This window comes from Hipposideros armiger, unplaced genomic scaffold, assembly GCF_001890085.2.
Source record: "Hipposideros armiger isolate ML-2016 unplaced genomic scaffold, ASM189008v1 scaffold_691, whole genome shotgun sequence".
NCBI classification, from domain to species: Eukaryota; Metazoa; Chordata; class Mammalia; order Chiroptera; family Hipposideridae; genus Hipposideros; species Hipposideros armiger.
In genome coordinates, this window is record NW_017732041.1 from 445,284 (window position 1) to 465,127 (window position 19,844).

At 34.5% G+C, this 19,844-nt stretch overlaps 1 protein-coding gene across 3 annotated transcripts in view; it reads left to right on the forward strand.

The window, feature by feature from the left end:
* SYT1 (synaptotagmin 1) overlaps positions 1 to 19,844 on the forward strand; it is a 550,863-nt gene that overhangs the window by 163,606 nt on the left and 367,413 nt on the right. For all 3 annotated transcript variants that reach the window (XM_019626840.1, XM_019626838.1, XM_019626837.1), the window contains one exon: positions 5,883 to 5,939. The gene's annotated coding sequence lies outside the window, so the exon portion shown is untranslated. The remainder of the gene's footprint in view (positions 1 to 5,882; positions 5,940 to 19,844) is intronic.

Below are 19,844 nucleotides of genomic sequence, written 5' to 3' on the forward strand. Positions count from 1 at the left end.
ACTATGGTACATTTACACAATGGAGTATTACTCAGCTATAAAGAAGAAGGAAATAGTACCATTTGCAATGACATGGATGGAACTAGAGAACATTATGCTAAGTGAAATAAGTCAGTCAGAGAAAGACAAATACCATATGATCTCACTTATACGTGGATTCTAAAAAACTGAATAAATGAGAAATATAAACAGAAGTAGTCTCAGAGACACAGAGGAAAAACTGAGGGTTGCTAGTTGGGAGGGGGTGTGGATAAAGGAGAAGGGGAAGGGACGAGACAATACAAATTGGTAACTACAATATGGCCTCAGGGATAGACAAGACAGTCTGGGGAATATAATCAATAATGTTGTAAATATTTTTTAGGGGGCCAGATGGACACATGTCTTGTTAGGGAGACCACTTCATAGATGGTGTAGAGGCCTGACCACCACACTGTATTTCTGAAGCTGATGTTGAAGATGATGTCTTGAGAATCAATTTACCATGAGAAATTGCTTGTTTTCTATTTTATCTCTACATGGTTCCCCAAGTAGATATTAAATAGAGGAAACTGAAGACCACTTCTTCTAGGCTATGGTTTTGTCATGGCTGGCCCTGAATTCCAGCTTGATACCTTCTCATGGTACTAAATTAAACCCAAAATATAGCAAAGCACTCAAGTTGAGCCAATCAGCATATCTAATTCCATATCCCAACATCCCACCTATTTGTTCAATAACACTTTGCTGGGCTTGAATTTGCAGAAAACCAAGGCTTAAATAAATCATTTTCCCTCCTTCAACCTTAAATCTGTATATAGGATTGCTGCCCCACTTCTCCCCCCGAACCTAAAAAAATTCGGAAATCTGAGTCAACTTACCTTTCATGTCTTGTCATTTCACCAACATTCTCTATCCTGGTAAGAAATGTGCAGTTTTTACAGATATCTTGGAGCCTTTCTTTTAGGAAAGAAAACACTTAAAGACAGTGTTGATTATCATAGGCTCCTTGGAGGTGTCAGCAGTTCTGCCTGGTGGGTCTTGAATTAAATAGCTCTTTGTGGAATTAAATATAGATCCTAAGAGTTTCTTCAGCTTTCCCTCCTCTAAGATGGGCAGTGCCAATTCTATGACCTTGCAGTAAAAGAGCATCTACATAAACTCCTGCCATTTTATGGCTTCTTTGGAACACTCTTTTTTACTGTGCACTTGGGGATCCTGGATGTGAAAGCAGGGAGTGTGTAGAGTCACTTTAATCATAATAAAAAGAACATAAAGATTTCTACATCTGCATGCCTGTATCAATAGAACACGTAAATGTCACTTCCTACTTACCAAAACCATAAATCACCGTTTGCATTCTCTCTTCTGTATTAAAATCTCTTTCAATGGGCTTTATTTTCCATTACTTGAATCAATGCATTGTTCTTGTATTCATCTTTTCTATTTTTCCCCCATTTCTCTTCATTTAAAACTCATATCAAGCTATTCTCTTCTATAAAAATGTTCACAGTTGCCCATTTTAATAAGCAGAACCATTACAGAAATAGAGCTGGAGGGCACCTTGGAGAATCACCTCTTTCCACTCTCTCATTTCACAGCTGATAAAATTGAGGTCAAAATAGATTAAATGATTTGCCTAAAGTCACACACTCGATAGAGGCAGAGACCAACTAGGATTATATGACACTAAATTTTACTTTCGTCAATATACAATATTATTCATTCAACAAATGCTTATTTACACGGCAGGCACTATTCTAGGGTCTGGAAACAGGTAGGAGGCCCCTATAGGCATAACTCTGCTATTGTCTCTCAAGCTTCTGCAGGGTTCTGCTCCCTTAAGTATGCTCCCCGTGACTTTGTTCTACTTTTTTATTTTAATAGTTTTATTTCTTCATGCTTTGATAGTCTCCTTATCTTCACTGAGCCCCAATTAACGTCCCCAAGCTTCTCATTTAATTAACTCCCATCCTCCTTTTCCAGATACAAACTGGCTCTCTTGACTTAGTGCCATTCTGCCTCATTAGCTACCCCCCTTCCAAAATAATTATTTTGAGTATAATGAAAATGTTAAACATGGATGAACCCAGTGTGTGATTGTTGTAACTGCAACTGTCAACACATGTTTTAGTATGTTTTGACTTGGATAATAAAGTGTCACGACAGTCACGACAGAAAAGTGAGTAGACCCTTCATCCTGCCCACCTTTTTTCAATCTTGGTTGGTAAATATTTGCTTCTGTCGTAATGAGGGCAGGCTTGTAGGCTTAAGCCTCCTAAGTGGATGTACACAAATGAGAAAAAAATAGAAAAAATTATTTGCCCTAATTACGAGGAACAATCTTTTGGCCTCCTTCCTTCCTGTCAAGGAAAGTCTCTGTTGTGTATTCCTGCCTTCCTACCAACAAAATCACAGGTACCTGTAGCGATTGCATTTATTTGTGAAACATTTGTTTGTTTACTCTATTACTTGATAAATTACTTTCCTTTTACTGCCTAATACCCTCCAATAGTCTTCCAGATAAACGTCATTATCTTTTATGGTTACAGACAGAATGAAATAATCTTGTGCTTAATGAACAAAATAAATATGGAGCATGGTTCAGTGTAATGTTTTGTAGAGATACTGAAAAATGGCACTTGATTATTTTTTAATAGTTTGACTGTAATAGTTTTGGTAATGTTTGTTTTGATATTTCATAAACTCTCATAAAAAGTTGCAAATTAGTAAAAGAAGGTCTCGTATGTCCTTTACCTAGATTAACTAATTGTGTACATTTTGCCCTATATAATTTTCACTGTCTTATAAAATATATACATACATTATACATATATAGTATAATGTATGTATATATATGTGTATATACTCAATTCATATATTTTTTACAAACCATTTGAGAATAAGTTGGAGACTTGGTGTGCCTTATCTTAAACACTTTAGCATATATATTTCAATGTGGTTCCTAAGAATAGGACATTCTCTTACATCACACAGAACAGTTACAAACACAGGTAATTTATCATAGATATAATACCATTATCTAATTCATAGCCCATATTCAAATTTCATCAATTGTCACAATACTGTTCTTAATAGCTACGTAATTGTTTTCCCCCCATTGGTCTAGGATCTAATCTAGAATTATAGAATACATTTAGTTGTCATGCAATACTTTTGTTGTTGTTGTTGCTTAAAAGCTTACATTCATTCACTAATGGCCTGGAAAAGGATAGTGTCTCTTTTTTGAAGTTATCTCTGATTGCTGACTGCTGTTCCAAGAAAAAGAATTTAAGCCAAAAGATGCCTAACAAAACCCCTTAGGATTAGCAATGTCTGTGCTGAGGAAATAGCACATCAACTTTGTATCTATGTTCTAACCACAAGTTTTGGCATTTCCATAGTAGGGAGTCCAAGAACGAGAAAATCAGAGTTTAACAACATTTTGCAGTTTTGAAATTTAAAATTTGGGATAGGGATTCTGTTGCCATTTCAGTCTAATTGGCACTAAAGGAATACGAGTAGTATTTACAAGGGGCCTTGTCGGAAGGATTCACAGCGCACGCTTTAAATCCAACCCCAAATAAGTATTTACCTTAGCGCAGTGTTAGGGAAAACTCAATTAAAATCAATATATATTCATCAAAATGAAATATTTGAGATAATTAAGACAAAGTTTCAATGTAAATATTGTCATTCTTGAAAGTACGTCCCCTTTAAAAAACACAGCTGTGCATTTTTATTTGTCTAACATTAAAATGAATAGTTCCCTTCCCCCGCCCACAAAAATGACAAGAGAAGTCAAGGATTTGTAGTATTTATAATGCCTGAAGCATGCAGTGTTTTGCTTAATTCTGTAATGGAATTATGGTTAAGGATGCAAAGCTTCAGCAGTTTGATTGCTAGCCACTGTTGAAAAGTAGTAATCCCTAAGTCTCAGATAATTTTCTTTCTTCTCCATGTCAGGCCTGCTTCTAAAACTGGATAAAGTGAACATGAGCTTCACTGACTATGGATGCATAGAATATTTTATGAAAACTATATAAACCTAACTAAACAGATTCATGCTAATTTTTTTTGAGAATTTACTGTAAACACATAAAAGTACCAAGTCTCAATACCAGGACACTGAGTCAGACCTACAGATAATCCATTATATTATTGAAAAGCCAGATCAATGATGAAGGTGCAGAATCATCCTGAACTACTTTCACTTTTTTCCTCTAAAATAGAGGTGTTTATGCATTCAAGAGACAGAAATTGGCTACCAGGAACATGCTATGCATGTCAGTATTCATAGATTAAAAATAAAAATGTTGTTTGTCCCCTACAGTAGAACAGGCTGGCCCATTCATCCTTGTGATAGATAGATATGCATGCAAAGCCAAACTGAAATCAAATCCCTGCAGATGGCTCATAAGTCACAAAAACGGTTTAATCCTTTCACTGCATCCCTCAGGGAAGACTGCCCCTTGGTAGGTAATAATGCACAACATATAGAATGTCAAGTGTTCTCTTAGTGTTTTAGTAGAAAGTTTTCCTTTTCTCCAGCAGGTTTATTTCCCCCCATGTTTCTTATAAAGGACTCTGTGTCACTGTTACTTTAATATGTACATCCATAGAATTATCTTGTAATTTTGTTTTAATAGGAAAAGTATCAGTATACTGAAACTATATATAGAAATCTTATCTAAAATTGATTGTGGCTCAAAGTCATGTTTCAAGAGGCAGCCAGACAAATCTATGGGCATTTCCACAGTGCTCTTTCTAATGGCTTTTACTAGAAAACAGTTTAGTTTCAAGTAGGAATTAACATGAAAGCAGACCTTGGAGGCTTAACCGCCAAACAGATGCAATAAATGCAGCTTTGGAACTAAAGCTGTCACTTCAGATCTTTTCCACTGAGCACCTATGTGAGTCAATCACCAGAGCTACTGGCATTCTAGTACTTTGATAGTTCTGTTGACTATAGACAATGTAAGAACTCTTAAAACAGATTAACATGCCTGTTATGAACCTATTTTTAAATATTCTATTCTTTCTTGATTTCCTTTTTTTTCTTTCTTGATTTTCATTCTACCTAAACTTTTCGAAGAGTGAAAATAATAAGAACATATGCAAAAAAGGTACCTGTCCCCAGCACTCTGAAATTTTTTATTTGTGAGTTGTTAACTTGTCAAACCAAATCAGAAATTCTTTACATCTTTATTACATTAAAGCAATTCATGATATTGACTCTTGGGAAGGATTTAGCTTTCTTACCTTCTAAAAGTTATACTTCTTTTCTGCAATGATGTGAGATTAATTTTCTCTTTACCCTGATGGGCTTATTTTATATACATAATCTACTACCTATCTAGATCTAGATCTATATAATCTATATACCCATCTCTTCTAAATAATATTAGGTTATATCTGGACATTGATTTGACTCTGAAAATAGGCAATATGTGTAATATACTGAAGTGATCCTCACATTAGTGAAATTATAAAATTCAAAAGTAACACAATGTGTATAAGGTTGATTTATAATAATCATTGATATTTAATATAGCACTAGGCTTTTAATGAATATAATAATGTAATATTCTCTAACAATGTCTGCCTAGATTAGTATCATTTCAATTTTCAAATTGAAAAACCATGATATAGGAAACATATTTAACTTTTCTGAAAACCGATATATAAACTTAGCACAGAATCTCGATCTCCAGCTCTCAAAACAACTTTAAAATCCTATCTGTCATATACGTGATATTATATTGTATTTGGATATATGCATTGCAAGATTTTTAAGTAGAAATATTAAATAATAAAATTAATCAGTTATATTTATGACAATCTGAAATGATTCTGGACCATGTATAGTCACCTAACCACTTCACATATTGTCTCCCTTGTAGAAAGAAGAATCTGAAAGAAAACAGACACCAAAATCCCCCAGAATTTCTAACAGAATCGTAAGTACTTTAATGATACAATAATTATACTAGAGCTTCTATACAATTAGGAGAGCTTATAAATTTCTTTTACAGAAATATTCTTTTCTATTTTTAAATGTAAGAAATTACCATACTAGACAAATGGAGCCTTCTACAACTCAATTTCAATTTACTGGAGTAAACCGAAAACCATTTATCATATAATTAATCCTCTTAGATAAGAAGCCAAGGTAATCCTTGTGATACATCAATGTGGCAGAAAATGTTTATGTTGATTCCATCATATCTTTTGACTAGCATCATATCATGTTAAATTCTAAAAAACAAAAAGTAATAAGTAAAATTTAATCAGAGTGCCTCACATTTTTTGTATATAACAAAATTTATTCATTTTGAACAAAGTTTTAAACAGAATCAATATGCTTGCTGTGTTTGGTGTGTTTATAGGCATTAAATTGGAATCATAAAAAATGGCAACCATCTGCAGGCTTAAAATCTATGGCTTTATTGCGTTAGTACATTTCTTTTCAGTCTTCTCACAATTGCACTATAGCATGTCTTTCCTTATATATCTATTATTAGATAGTAATCATCATTTTCCTAAATATGTTTTTATTAAACAAAATTAAATGCATTCTGATATCATTTTATGGTGGAATGAATATATATATATATATATATATATATATATATATATATATATATATATAAATGGAAAAGACATATGGTAAAAAAAAGTCATAAGTAATTTTTCCAGAATGTATATATACAAATTATACTTAAAAAATTTTGAGCTTCCAAATAACTTAAATGCATAAATCGCACCTTAATTTAAATAATTAAATATGATTAATCATGGTTATGGTGCTATAAATGTAACTTAACTGTAAATCTGTTTTGTTTTGAAGTATGGGAGGACCAGGGAGAGAAGGGTGTTTCTTTTACTACTCTGTCTGAATATTCAAGTGCAGCCTCACTTTACACACAGCACTCTACCTCACTTTTTGCTGTAGTTATGAATGGCCATACACTTGAAATTCTCAAATCAGAGATTTACAAACTCCGAAATTTTCAAAAACAATTCCTTCATTTAAAAAATAAACTCCAAATATGTGAAATGGTGTTCTGAGGTGACAGAGCAAATGATGAACAGGTTTACATAGCTCTGGATATAAGGAAGATCATTTAAAAATCAGATTTTTTATAATGTAAAAAAAAAAGAAACCTCTGCCAGTTTAAATGAATTGCAAGATATTAAATGAGTGAACAATTCCTTTTTGACATGTATTTTTACCATTAAAAAGTTGAATATTTTAATGACAGAACCATACATATTTGTTTTAAGTTTTTTTTATTCAAGAGCCAGATAACATCTACCCTACCCCCTAACAATTTCTTAGCCATCTTATAATTTCACTGTTAAAAGCGATCTGTGACTGTTTTTCTGATCTGATTTTTCTATAAGTTATTTGATCTATTATTCAGGTATGACTTATATAAGTTATTTGATTTGAATTGTAATTTTCACAATCATATTGAAATAGGATTTAGTATGGCATACTTTGGAAGGAACTGATACAAGTAATGAGATCTGCCCATTTGAAATAATCCTAAAGAAAATAATGCACATGTTTTCAAAAAAGAAACCATGCCTTTTCTTGGTGTGTTTGTGGTTTGGGGCAGTATTTTCTTTTAGACTTTGTCTTTTATTTAACAGCTACATGCTACATCACTCATAAATCATTGTAAGGAAAAATTACCCTTAACTCAAGACCAAACAAAAAAAAAAGTGTTATTCCTTGAAAATTAAAATGATATTGTCAAAACATAAGTGTCTTAATATATTCTTAATCTCCAAAGTGTTCAGGAATTAGATGTGTCAGCCGATAGAATAAATGATGATAGAAGTTGATGATATTGGATAATACAGTGAATGTTTCTCATCTTGATCATCTACAGAATATGTGCCTGTGTTGCAAGTCCATGAATTTCTACAATTTGTACTTGAATCAAATCTTATAAGTGAAAGATTTTTTAGCACACCAAAGCCTTACTAACCTCCTATAATTTTTCCTCAAAACCCATAGCTTAAAAACAATTGGGTAATTGATTAAAATATTACCAAGGATCTTTAGAGCACACTGAACTTATATTTCACACACACAAAAAAGTTTTTGTCCTTAAGAAAGTTAAAGGATAAGGAAAGGAAAGAGCCATTGGAAACTGTATTTTAAAATAATTTTTCTCTCGCTCGCTTGAGAGAAAATTTTCCCTCAAACACTGAGGGGTACTTTCAAGAACTCCATGGGTGGCTCTCTACAGACTCTGAATACACTAGATTGAAATAATAACAAAGGGACATTTAAAAATACATTCAGAAGCTCAGGCATGCTTCTTGGAAACTATTCACATTATCCTAGATTTGCTAAACCTCTTTAAATATGACCAGGAGATGATGTTCTCACTCAAAGCGTGGCATTATCAACAATCTCGCTTTCCTGGCACACCACATAGAACGAGAAGTATTCAGTAAGAAAGGTCCTAATAGAAAGCAGATTTTAACTAGGAAAGCATTTTGTGATTCATTAGAGAATAAATATTATTTGCCAATGCCCCTTTCTCTATTCAGGCAAACCTTTCTCTCTTCCAAGTATAATCAGTCCTTGTAATCAAAAAGCATGGATGTGTGTGTACTAGTAGCATAGAGCTAGGAAAAAATTTATCTATCTCGTCCAATATATTCTCATTTTATAGACATTACCTCCTCTAATACCCTTATCGATAGAGGGCCAGATAAGTCATTTATCTAAGCACTCAATAGCTAGTGGCAGAATCAAGAAAAATTCTGGCATAATTAACTCACTATATTTTTCTATCTGCCATAGTAACTGAAAGTGCTTATATAAAAAATGAGGGTCTCAGATTGGTTCAAAAAGGTTCTTCTCAAAATTTAAACTTCTTTCAATCAAAACTCTAATGAAAATTTATATACATAACTCTGCCTAGCCTTTACCTGCCCAAAACTTAATTTTGATATAGCTCATTAGGATAATATTTATAGTGGAAAGAATTATGTACGTATATAAAGAGAGTGAATTTGGAAATCTGAGTCTTGGCTTCCTCTAATTCCCCCTCTCATAGTGAAGACTTCCAGAGCATGGGGAAGGTAATAACGTGCAAGGTCACACAGCTATAAAACTACTAGATAATAATAATACATAACAAAAATACATACATACTATCTTTCATCAGCAAGTTAAGCAATTACCTCTTTGCTTCTTGTTTCCTTATCTAGATAATGAAAAAGAAAAAATCTTCCCAAGACTCTGTGAGATCATATTAGCTATATAATAATCACTGCAGTGATGTTTAAATATACATTTTAGCTATTGTTATATAAAACCTTACATTATATTACTGTTAAAAAAGGTTTTTGTGAAAATTTGCCTTTACTCTTTTAGGAATCCAATATATCATTTATAAGAGCATGTGGCTCCTGAAACCAAAGTGGTTGATTGATTTCTGTTTTAGACAATAATGGTCATCCAGAAAAAAATTCCCTTTTCCTTGAATTTATAATTGACCCTCAACCCTGATCAGGTTTGACACACATAGACCTAAGAGAGTTCTTATATAAAAGGAAAACAGGAAAGGAAAGGGAACATTTATTGGGTTCTTAGCTAATGTCAGATGCTCTAGTAATTAATTATAGGATTACATTTTGTTTAATTATCAAAAGAACTCTTCATATGTTATTACAGTTTCATGGATGATGAAAATGAGAACTGAAAGCTTTATAAAGTTAGCCTAATTAGTAAGCAGAAGAGCAACCATTTGAACCCAGGTCTGTCTGATTACCATGTTCCAAGTTATCACTCTTAACTAAACACATCACAACTGGTAAAGGCAGGACTTATTTCATTTTCCTATATAAATGATGGCATGGTGGGAAGAGGTGGAAGTACTGAAATGTATCACTTTTTAAAATGTCATTCGTCTATGTATAATATATGTGATGTGCATATGATATTGCTTTTCTTTATCACTTATCAATAAGCATTAGAGTGTATCATGTACATTTGTCCTTCAGATGCTAAAATTAAACCATGGTAGGAGAAGTTATTAAAAACAGCTATCATTAGATAGAAATAGAACCAACATTGAAATGAATGATAGCCGTAAGCGTAAGAAGTCACCTACAGGGAAAGAACTATCTTTATTTTATTTGTAAATAACAGTAAAATGGATGCTCATAGTGTGTACTTCTTAGACTTTTATGTTTTCTACTTTAACTGGACTTAATTCCCTTTCAAGTCTTTCTTTGGTACAACTTTAGAAATTCATTCTTTTATATATCCTTCATTCTTTATTCAATAGTTGCTATTGAGTACATACTGTATGCATTGTCCCAGGCGCTGGAGATACAAGAGCGAACAAAGCACAGTCTCTTCATCAGGTGGCTTATAGAGTAATTACAAATGTTGGATTTGTCACTTTATTAAGAGACTAGTTACTACCTTGATTTATAATAATAAACTCTCTTTTTAAGATATTCATCCAATGAATCATGGTCAGAATCACTTTATGTTTTTATTCCTGTGGGACACTGGGTAAGATGGGTTTCCCACAATCATTATTGTTCATGATAAAGCTAAAGCTAATCCATATTTCATGACTAGAACACTAAAGCAGGAACCTTCTACAATCATTAGGTTGTCGGAAAAGTCAGGACGTATTTTTTCTCTGTTTTTCATTGCAAAAATGTGTCATGACTTTTCCAACAACCCAATATGATAGCATAGTTTTGGCTTTGGAAACTCACTCTCTGTTCAAATCCCAGCTCCACTATTTATTTGAGATACAAGACGTAGAGCAATTTAGCAGACCTCCATATGTTTTAATTTCTTCATTGAGTGGTTGTAATAATCACACAAGTTAAAGATATACAGAGATTTTGTGTTTATATAGCAGTATTTTGTTGATAGTCAGTGCTGCATTAAAGTTAGCTATAATAATTAACCAATAAAATTCAGCCCATTACTTCTAGAAGCATTAGTCTTTGATTTGGATGCTGTCGTTGATATTAGTTTATTTTGTTTTAAAAACGTCATCAACTTTCATGACTCTGAAATATGACTAGTTGCAAAAGAAATGAAGTGGAATTTCATTTAAATTCCTTAAAATCAGTAAAGTCTAAAATTAATAAGACTTTAAAACAAATGATTCAGCGATCTGAATAATTAATGCAAATTTTGGTCTTCTCTAAATATTCTGATTTATTTACTTATTTTTCTACCAGAGCATTACTTTGGGTTGATTATTCATTTTTATAATTAAGATTGTTGGCTGTGGATGAAGGAGCTGTGTTCAAGCCCTGTTTCTGCCTCTTACTGGCTGTATGACCTCAGAAAGAAAATTTAACCTCTTTGCCTCAATATCCTCATCTATAAAAATGAAGCTAATAAATTCTATGTTAAGGTTTCATAAGAGAATTCCAATATCATTGACCCTTGAACCACACAGGTATGAACTGCACAGGGCCACTTATACATAGATTAAAAAAAAAAATACAGTAGGCCCTTCACATCCCTGTATTTCACATTCACGGATTTAACCAACCACGGGTCAAAAACAGTATTTTAAATGTGCAGTTGGGAATCTGTGGATGAAAAGAGCCAACTGTATAAATTGTTTGACACCATTTTATGTAAGGGACTTGAGCATCGTGGATCTTGGTATCTGCAGGGGGTCCCAGAACCAATCTCCTGTGGACACCAAGGGACAACTGCAGTTTTTAGGGATTTTCTACAGCATGGGGGTTGGTGCCCCTAATGTCAGCCTTGTTCAAGGGTCAACTGTACATGTTTATTAAGTGTGTATTACAGAAGTTAATATAATGTCATCCACAAATAGTAATTTTGTTGTGATATTGGCCATTCAAGATAACTTCTTTCCAATATTAAAGAGGCATTCTTTTAAAATTATAAAACATATACAAATCTGCAAGGAATAAACAGGAAGGAAAGTGTGAAGGGAAAAAAAAGTGGAGGGTGGTTAGAAGTCTTAAATGCAAGCTGAAATTAGGTTTAGTCCACTAGGATGTAGGCATGCTCTGGGAGGACTCCACCATCAGCTCTCTCCTGAAAGCTTCTTTCTCCTTAAAGCACATACTGAAATTAGACAAGGTCAAAGGCACGGTGCCCTTTCAGAGAGGTGAAAAGTAAGGCTTGAAACATTCTGACAGCCTTCATGACCCTATAAGGAAGCCAGAATAGTATGCATTATGATGTGAAGGGTACCAAAAAAGCCCTCTACCCTACCATGAAATTACTTCCTTTGGAGGCAAAAATGGAGTTATTTCTCCAGAGAAAATAAATCTAACAAACTATAAACTGTTCAAGCTTCCAGAAATAAATTACATTTAATCAACATACATTATTACATGCATCATTTTTAAAGGACAGTTTTATACCAGTGCCTGGCAAAATGATACTCTTCTTCAAAAATTTTTATAAATAAAAATGTGTATGTGATTTTAAAATCACAAAATTAAAATCACAAAATTATTTTTTCACCAAGGATATCTCAAGCAACAAAAATTGCAGATTTTGCTCCTTTCTCCCCCATGATAAATAATATTTTGAGTTTCCTCCCCATTTTAGTACCTCAATTATTTTCTGTTAGTAAATTTCATAGCCACCATTTTCATTTGGCTTGATTTAGTCACTCTTTTTGCAGATACCATAAAAATACCTTTATAATACTGACATAGACTATCAATACTAACACTACTACCCCTTTTAATATTAAATATTGTTCTGCCTGTAAAGGTAAGTATATCCCTATCTTAGTAACAACTATCCATATGTCAACAAAATATAATTCATGGTAAATATCATTTTTCTCCTTTCCTTAAAATCTAATCCTTACATAAACTACAATTTTCTTTCCTATTCTAAAACATGAAAAATCTGGTTCAGCATATGCTCCATTGTACATTTGAGCAATTTATGTTCCCTGTTCTTATGGTAATATGAATTGCTTAACCCTGCTATTGTTTTTATTTTCCACTTTCAAAATAATTCTGGCAAAGCCTATGTTTATGAATTGGTATAAAATGTTTCAGAATGAGAAAATAATGTCTCTAAACAAATGTTCAAACTGCATTGGTTTGCTAATTCAATGACCCCCATAGCGATATATAAATTTTCAATAGTCTGAAATGTTTTGTAAGAAATAATTCTTAGCAGCAGTTTTGTAAGTTCCTCAGGGTATTTGCTTAGGATTGACACAATTTGCTCTAACATCTCCTAGAAAGTTATTTATTTTTTATTAGGTATGTAATATTTGAACTATGAAGAATTGAGCCTTGGATTTTTCTTTCCTTTTGGACTTTAAAATATTTTTTTCTAGTTTTAGAGGAGTTTTTTTTAATGCCCCCAAATTATGCCGTAGAGCATTGTATATGGGGTACTTACAATACCATTGTATTTTAGAATACAATATTGTTTATATGTCTGAATTAGGCTTTTTAGCATAATTCTAGAAAAAAAATGAGTTTGCATAATTGGTTAATTATTAACATATCCATCGTTTCCAATTATGGTTAAGATTTAAACAATTATCAATGTTTTACAAAAGGCAAAGCCAATTTTCTCATTAAATGAGACAGCTGAAATAATAAGAGAAAATATAGGCAGTCCCCAACCCAGGAAAGAGTTATATAACAAAATTCATTTTAAGATGTTTTCTTTCCATTTCATAAGATGGATATTTACTAAGAGAAGCTGCACAAATAAACTTGTGAAAACCCACAGTCTACGCCAAACCTCAATATTTATAGCATTGGGAATGGGGGCTGGGTGCGTGAGAAGGCTCTAGGAGCAAAATTTTCTCCATTTCTCCTGACAATCACCAGCAAAAATTTGAAAACTAAGTACAGCTGGCTTTCCACACTGCCTCGTCTATTTCTAACTTTTGCTTTTTCCTGATATCAGTCTAAACACTTCCCATCTGATATTCTCGAGCTATGTTTTCTTTAAAGTGGTTTTGGCTTCAAATTTCCTAACGCTTCTTTTCTCTTGACCAACATGGCTCAATGCAAAGGGTCTGAGAAAACACCCCAGAAAAAAGGAATTAGGTCAGAGTATTCACACCAGCCCTGTATTCTCTCTGCTCCTCCACCCTCTACACGCACAATTTTTAACACCAATAAAGAAATTACGAAAGGGATTTTAGGCAGTGTGAGGTCCAGAAGTGCTGAACTTAGGGGGTATGGGTGGCTTGTGAAGACGCTGTGTCAATGAGGTGTAGTAAGCTAGAAATTATCTGTGCTTTTTTTTTTTTGTCTCCTGTAATGTAACTTTTTTAAAGTACATGATGAAATACTAATAGTCTTTATCTGCATTTCATTTTTTTTATTTTTTAAATACTCTATCAAAGCATCAATTCATGAAGTAAATATTTGTAAATATCCACTCTATAGGAAGGAAGTCATTTTATTCATACCATTGCCTTAGTCAGTTCAGGTTGTTATAATAAGCTGTCACAGGCTGGGTAGCTTACAAACAATAGAAATGGACTTCTCACAGCTCTGGAGACTGGAAGACTGAGACCAGAATGCCATCATGACCGAGTTCCAATGAGAACTCTCTTCCAGGTTACAGACTTCTCTTCATTTTATCCTCCCATGGCAGAAAGTGCAAGAGAGCTCCCTGGGGTCCCTTCCTATAAGGGCACTAATCCTATTCATGAGGGCTCCATTCCATGACCGAATCACATCCCAAAGGCCCCCCTTCCTAATACAATGATCGCATTGAGCATTAGAATTTCAACATGTGAATGGATGAGGGGGACACAAATAGTCCATTGCAGCCATCTCTACCACCCAGTCTATTTGACAAGTCAGATCGAGGAAATAAACTTCAAATTTTAACTTTCAATGTTCATCATAACTCTGAATGTAAATAAAATGAATATCTTTTCAATAATAACCCCACTAGTAATCATCACACCAATGCTATGCTCTTTCTGTGCTGGCATCAACAATGATGGCACAGTGAGGCCAGGCCAGCCTACTGCACTTCATTTTGCCAGGCTATTGCGAGGCCGTCCCAGCTAGCCCATGCCTCTGTCCAGGGTCTTACAGCACATCGGTGGCCCCCTGATAGCTTCACATGCAATTTCTCTGTGAAGTTTATAGTCACATCCATATTTCATAAATGCGGAGACTGAGATTCTGAGAGGCAAACTAACTTTGTCAATATAACAAAGTACGTCATGCTTGAGCCAAATGCAGACCTGGGTCTACATAATGCTAAAATCAGTACTCTTAAACACACATGTCATGGACTTTCACTGAAATGATGTTTGAAGAATTTTTCTCTGCATAAGAGGGTGACCCCTGAGTATGGTCGGCAAATCATCTTTGTATCCCAGACCCTGGCACAGAGTAGGTGCTCAATGCTCATTGCATTGATGACTTGTTTACCCAGATCTACCATAGTGGTGGCTTTATCAAGTTCCCTTGTCCCTTATTTTTCCCTTACTACAATTAGAATAATCCACATCCGCAAACATTCCATTACAATAAGCTTTTATTTTCAAGAGCTGTATATCTAGCTTTATACAAATATGCAATTAATTTTGAGTTTTTAAATTGTGATAAGATATACATACAATTTACTGTTTTAAACATTTTAAATGGTATTAATACATTCATACTGTTGTACAACCATCATCACCATCTACCTCCAAAACTTTTTCATCTTCCCAAGCTGAAACTCCATGTCTGTTAAACAATAAATCCCCATTCCCTCACCCCACAGCCCCTGGAAACCACCATCCTACTTTTGGCCCACTGAACTACCTTAAGCACCTCATATAAGTATATAGAATCCTGCAGTATTTGTTCTTCTGTGTCTGACTTATTTCATTTAGCATGTCTTCAAGGTTCATCTATGTTACAGCATGTGTCAGAATTTCCATTCTTTTTAAGGCTGAATAATATTCTATTGTGTGTGTATATTATATTTTGTCTGTCCATTTATCCTATAATTGATTGAATAATGTAGTTGTCAGAAGTGGAATTTTTTTTTGCCAATTCACTCACTAAAGATGCAAATACAGAAATGCAATGAGTTTGTGACTTCTGGAGCATCTCTCTTTTTATATCATAAACCCTAAAATTAATCACAGAAAACTAGTTCAGTATAGGCAATCGGAAGAAATAGGTGAGTTTAAGATAATTTAGGGTTTCTGAGCCATACATATGCCACATTTTAATTGCTCAGATGAGAATCAGCTAGTCTTCATTTTTTTTTTTTTAAGATTTTTATTGGGGAACTGGGGGAGGGGAACAGACAAGTTGCTGTCCTTTTGTTCTTCAGTCTAGTTGTGGAGGATGTCGCTTCACTGGCCATGTTGGTATTGTGATCATTGCACTCTTCCCAGCTAAGGCAGTCACTTGCCGGCCATTGGATGGTTGCTCATGGCAGCTCTTGGTGCTTCAGACTGTTCCTGCTGGCTGCCAGCTACTCACTGTAGCTCACGGCAGCCCACTGCAGCAGGAGCTGCAGCCTATGCCGTCGCCAGCAACTCACGGCAGCCCAGCTCCAGGTTGAGCTGTTGTTCACCATCTTAGCTGTAGAGGGCACAGCATCACTGGCTCTCATGTGGGATCCGAACTGGGGCCCTGCTGCTCAGAGCTGACATCTCCAGCCAACTCTTAACCAATGTACCACTCGGCCAGCCCCAGCCAGTCTTCATTTGATTACCTTGTGTCTTTATACACTGTTCTTTAGAAGATTTGCAAAGTTAGGGGTGTTTTTTGTTGTTTTTGTTTTGTTTTGTTTTAGCTGAGCCATCCTGCCACCTGTTGGCAGCTCAGCGGCAGCTCAGCTTGGTTTGGGGATTGAACTGGCAACGCTGTTGCTCAGAGCTCGCACTCTTAAGCAAGCTCTTAACCAGCTGAACCACTTGGTCGGCCCGAGGGGTGTTTTAAATTATCACTTTTCTAATAATAAATAGGATAATGGGAAGGGTATAGTTGATTCAAATAGGAATGCAAATTTACAGTCTTCAACTTTTCTAATACTACCATTTAACTTCTAATCCATGTATTATGAAATATTATTGTTCAGCAATTACTGGATCAATCTTAATGAAAAAGACGGAAATTATCTACTTATGCATTTCTTCGTATTTTCAACAAATGTTACTTCCATGCTTACTAATACTGTTATAGCTAGGATGTATTAAATGCAAGATACACACATATACATATGTATATATCACATTATAGTGTAATGGCTGGACACTCTAGAATGAATTATAGCAGTATGAAAATAAGAAATACTTAGAAGCCAGCAGGTAGACATGGCTTAACACTGCCTGAAAAACTTTACAAAGGAAAGGGCATTCCATCTTGATCTTACATGACTTACTTCCATGCTGGTTTTCTACTTTGATTGGCAATGAATTTACTTAAGCACATTACAGTTGGTTGGGGGTGAGGCTATAATGAGATTATGAAGGTCAAGTTAAAGTATTTGACGTTTATCTCTAGCCAATGGAAAACCATTATATTCATGTTTTTCTTATTATTTTTTTCTGCTTAATATCATTCTATAGAAGCTTTCACAATAGAATAGTAGCAACTAAAAAATAAGTTTAAGAAAAGTAACTCCTTTGTAGCTTGTATTAGCTTTTGTTTGTTTGTTTGTTTGTTTGTTTGTTTAATGTCCTTGCATTGTAGAAATGAGTAAAGAATTAAGTGTATGACCTTGTCTCTTGTTCAGAACCATCACGTCTTCTTAGGTGATCCTCAACACTGTGATTCATAAAACATTTGTTATTAAATTGGTAATCACAAAATAGTCATGGGGATGTGAAATACATAATGGGGAATATAATTAATATTGTAGATTATGTAGGGTGTCAGATGGGTACTGGACTTATCAGAGGGTCACTTTATAGATTATATAAATGCCTAACCACTGTGCTGTACACCTGAAACTAATACAAAATATTGAATGTCAAAATATAATTATATGTGTATATAATTATGACATTCAATATATATATTTTATATATGTATATATATATATATACATATATATATATGCACACACATACATATTATATACCTGGTTCATGTATCTATCTTTGAATATATCTGAAAAAATTAAAACTATATAAAAGGAAAAAATAATTTTAAAAGACTGAACACTCATAAAAGAAACAAAAAAACACCACATTTGTTATTTGTTATTTTCTTACCTGTTGGGTGAGAAACTAAAGCCTGTGTCCCAAGGTCTCTGTTGCTTTAAGTTTCTGTAGTGAGGGAATTTCACAGTGCTGTTATGCTTTTGGCTAATACAGTTGTGTATTTTGCTCGGGAAAGACAATTCTGATAGTGTCCTATTGATTCAGATGTTTTCTGACAGTTGCTGCCTACCAGGTTTGCCTTCATTGACTTTTCAATGTTCTGTTACAAATAACTTGCATGTACAATTTGATATTGAAGGACACAGAAGGTTCCCCACTGTGCACGAAGTCAGAGCAGCCCTGACCTAGGGGATGGTGAGTGCTTATGATTCTGAAAATCACTGCCCTGTCTTGAGCTGTAGCCATAAAAGAGGTGTGTTTTCTTTGTTCTTTTTTATTCTCCTCCTTGTTTTATTCTTCTACACATTCCAATGCACCTCTTATTCTTTAAAGGTTTAAACTTCATCTTAGAAATACCCCATGCTGACTGAAACTTGAAATATAAAGTCATAGGTGTTTTGTTTTTTTTTCAAATATCTGAAATCTAAGATAGACTTCTAAGTACTTGTTTTTTGGGGGTTTTGTTTTGTTTTGTTTAAGATTTTTTATTGGGGAATTGGGGGAAGGGGAACAGACAAGTTGCTATCCTTTTGCTCTTCAGTCTAGATGTGGAGGACGTCACTTCACTGGCTCAAGCTGGCACCATCATTGTGCTCTTCCCCTGAGAGTCAGATCAGTCACCGGCTTCTGGCTGGCCGCTCACAGCGGCTGCTGGCCACTCACGCTGGCTGCTGGCCACACACGGTAGCCCATAGCAAACCACCTGCCATCGCTGGTGACTCACGGCAGCCCAGCTCCAGGTCGAGCTGTTGTTCAGCATCTTAGCTGTAGAGGGCAGTGTCACTGGCCCTCATATGTGCGATCCGAACCAGGGCTCTCTGGCGTCCCAAGCCAGCTCTTAACCAATGAGCCACTCGGCCGGCCCCTAAGTACTTGTTTTGTTAGTACAATTTTAAAGAAATCTTATTTGTTTGATTTTTATAAAATTGTGGATGGGTGGAAATGTCTGTTACAATAAAAATAACTATTATTTATTGAATGCCTACCATTTTCCATGCTCTATGCAGAGCAATTTTCACATGTTATCTATAATTATGATAACAGTGCCAGGTAGGTATCATTATCCCATTTTACAGATGAGGAAACAAAGACTTTGAGAGGTTAAGTCACTTGCCTGAGATAGTAATAATTACTTCTATATTTCTAATCATACTGGACTTTTAGTCATCTAAAATGATAGTAATACGGCTTGGATTTGCAGAGCATATCTCAGTTTGCATAGAAATTTCACTTATGTACCTCTTTTAACCTCGCAAACCTGGTATCTATACTTTGCATTCATCTTACTCTTTGTGAGACCATTTGAGGCTCCAGATTCAGAAATGGATTATGGATTTCCTTGTACTGAAATATGACCTTTGTTAACATCATTTGTAATAATGGCTTCGTTTCTACCACTACTAGTTCATGTTTGTATTTTATGAGGAGAGAAGGCAGCTGGAGTACTTGACTATTGATGACCTTGAACAATTTGGGGGAATATGCTCACCTAGGCAATAGCTGCCTAAGCAGAAGCATAGTAATGTTTTGAGATCA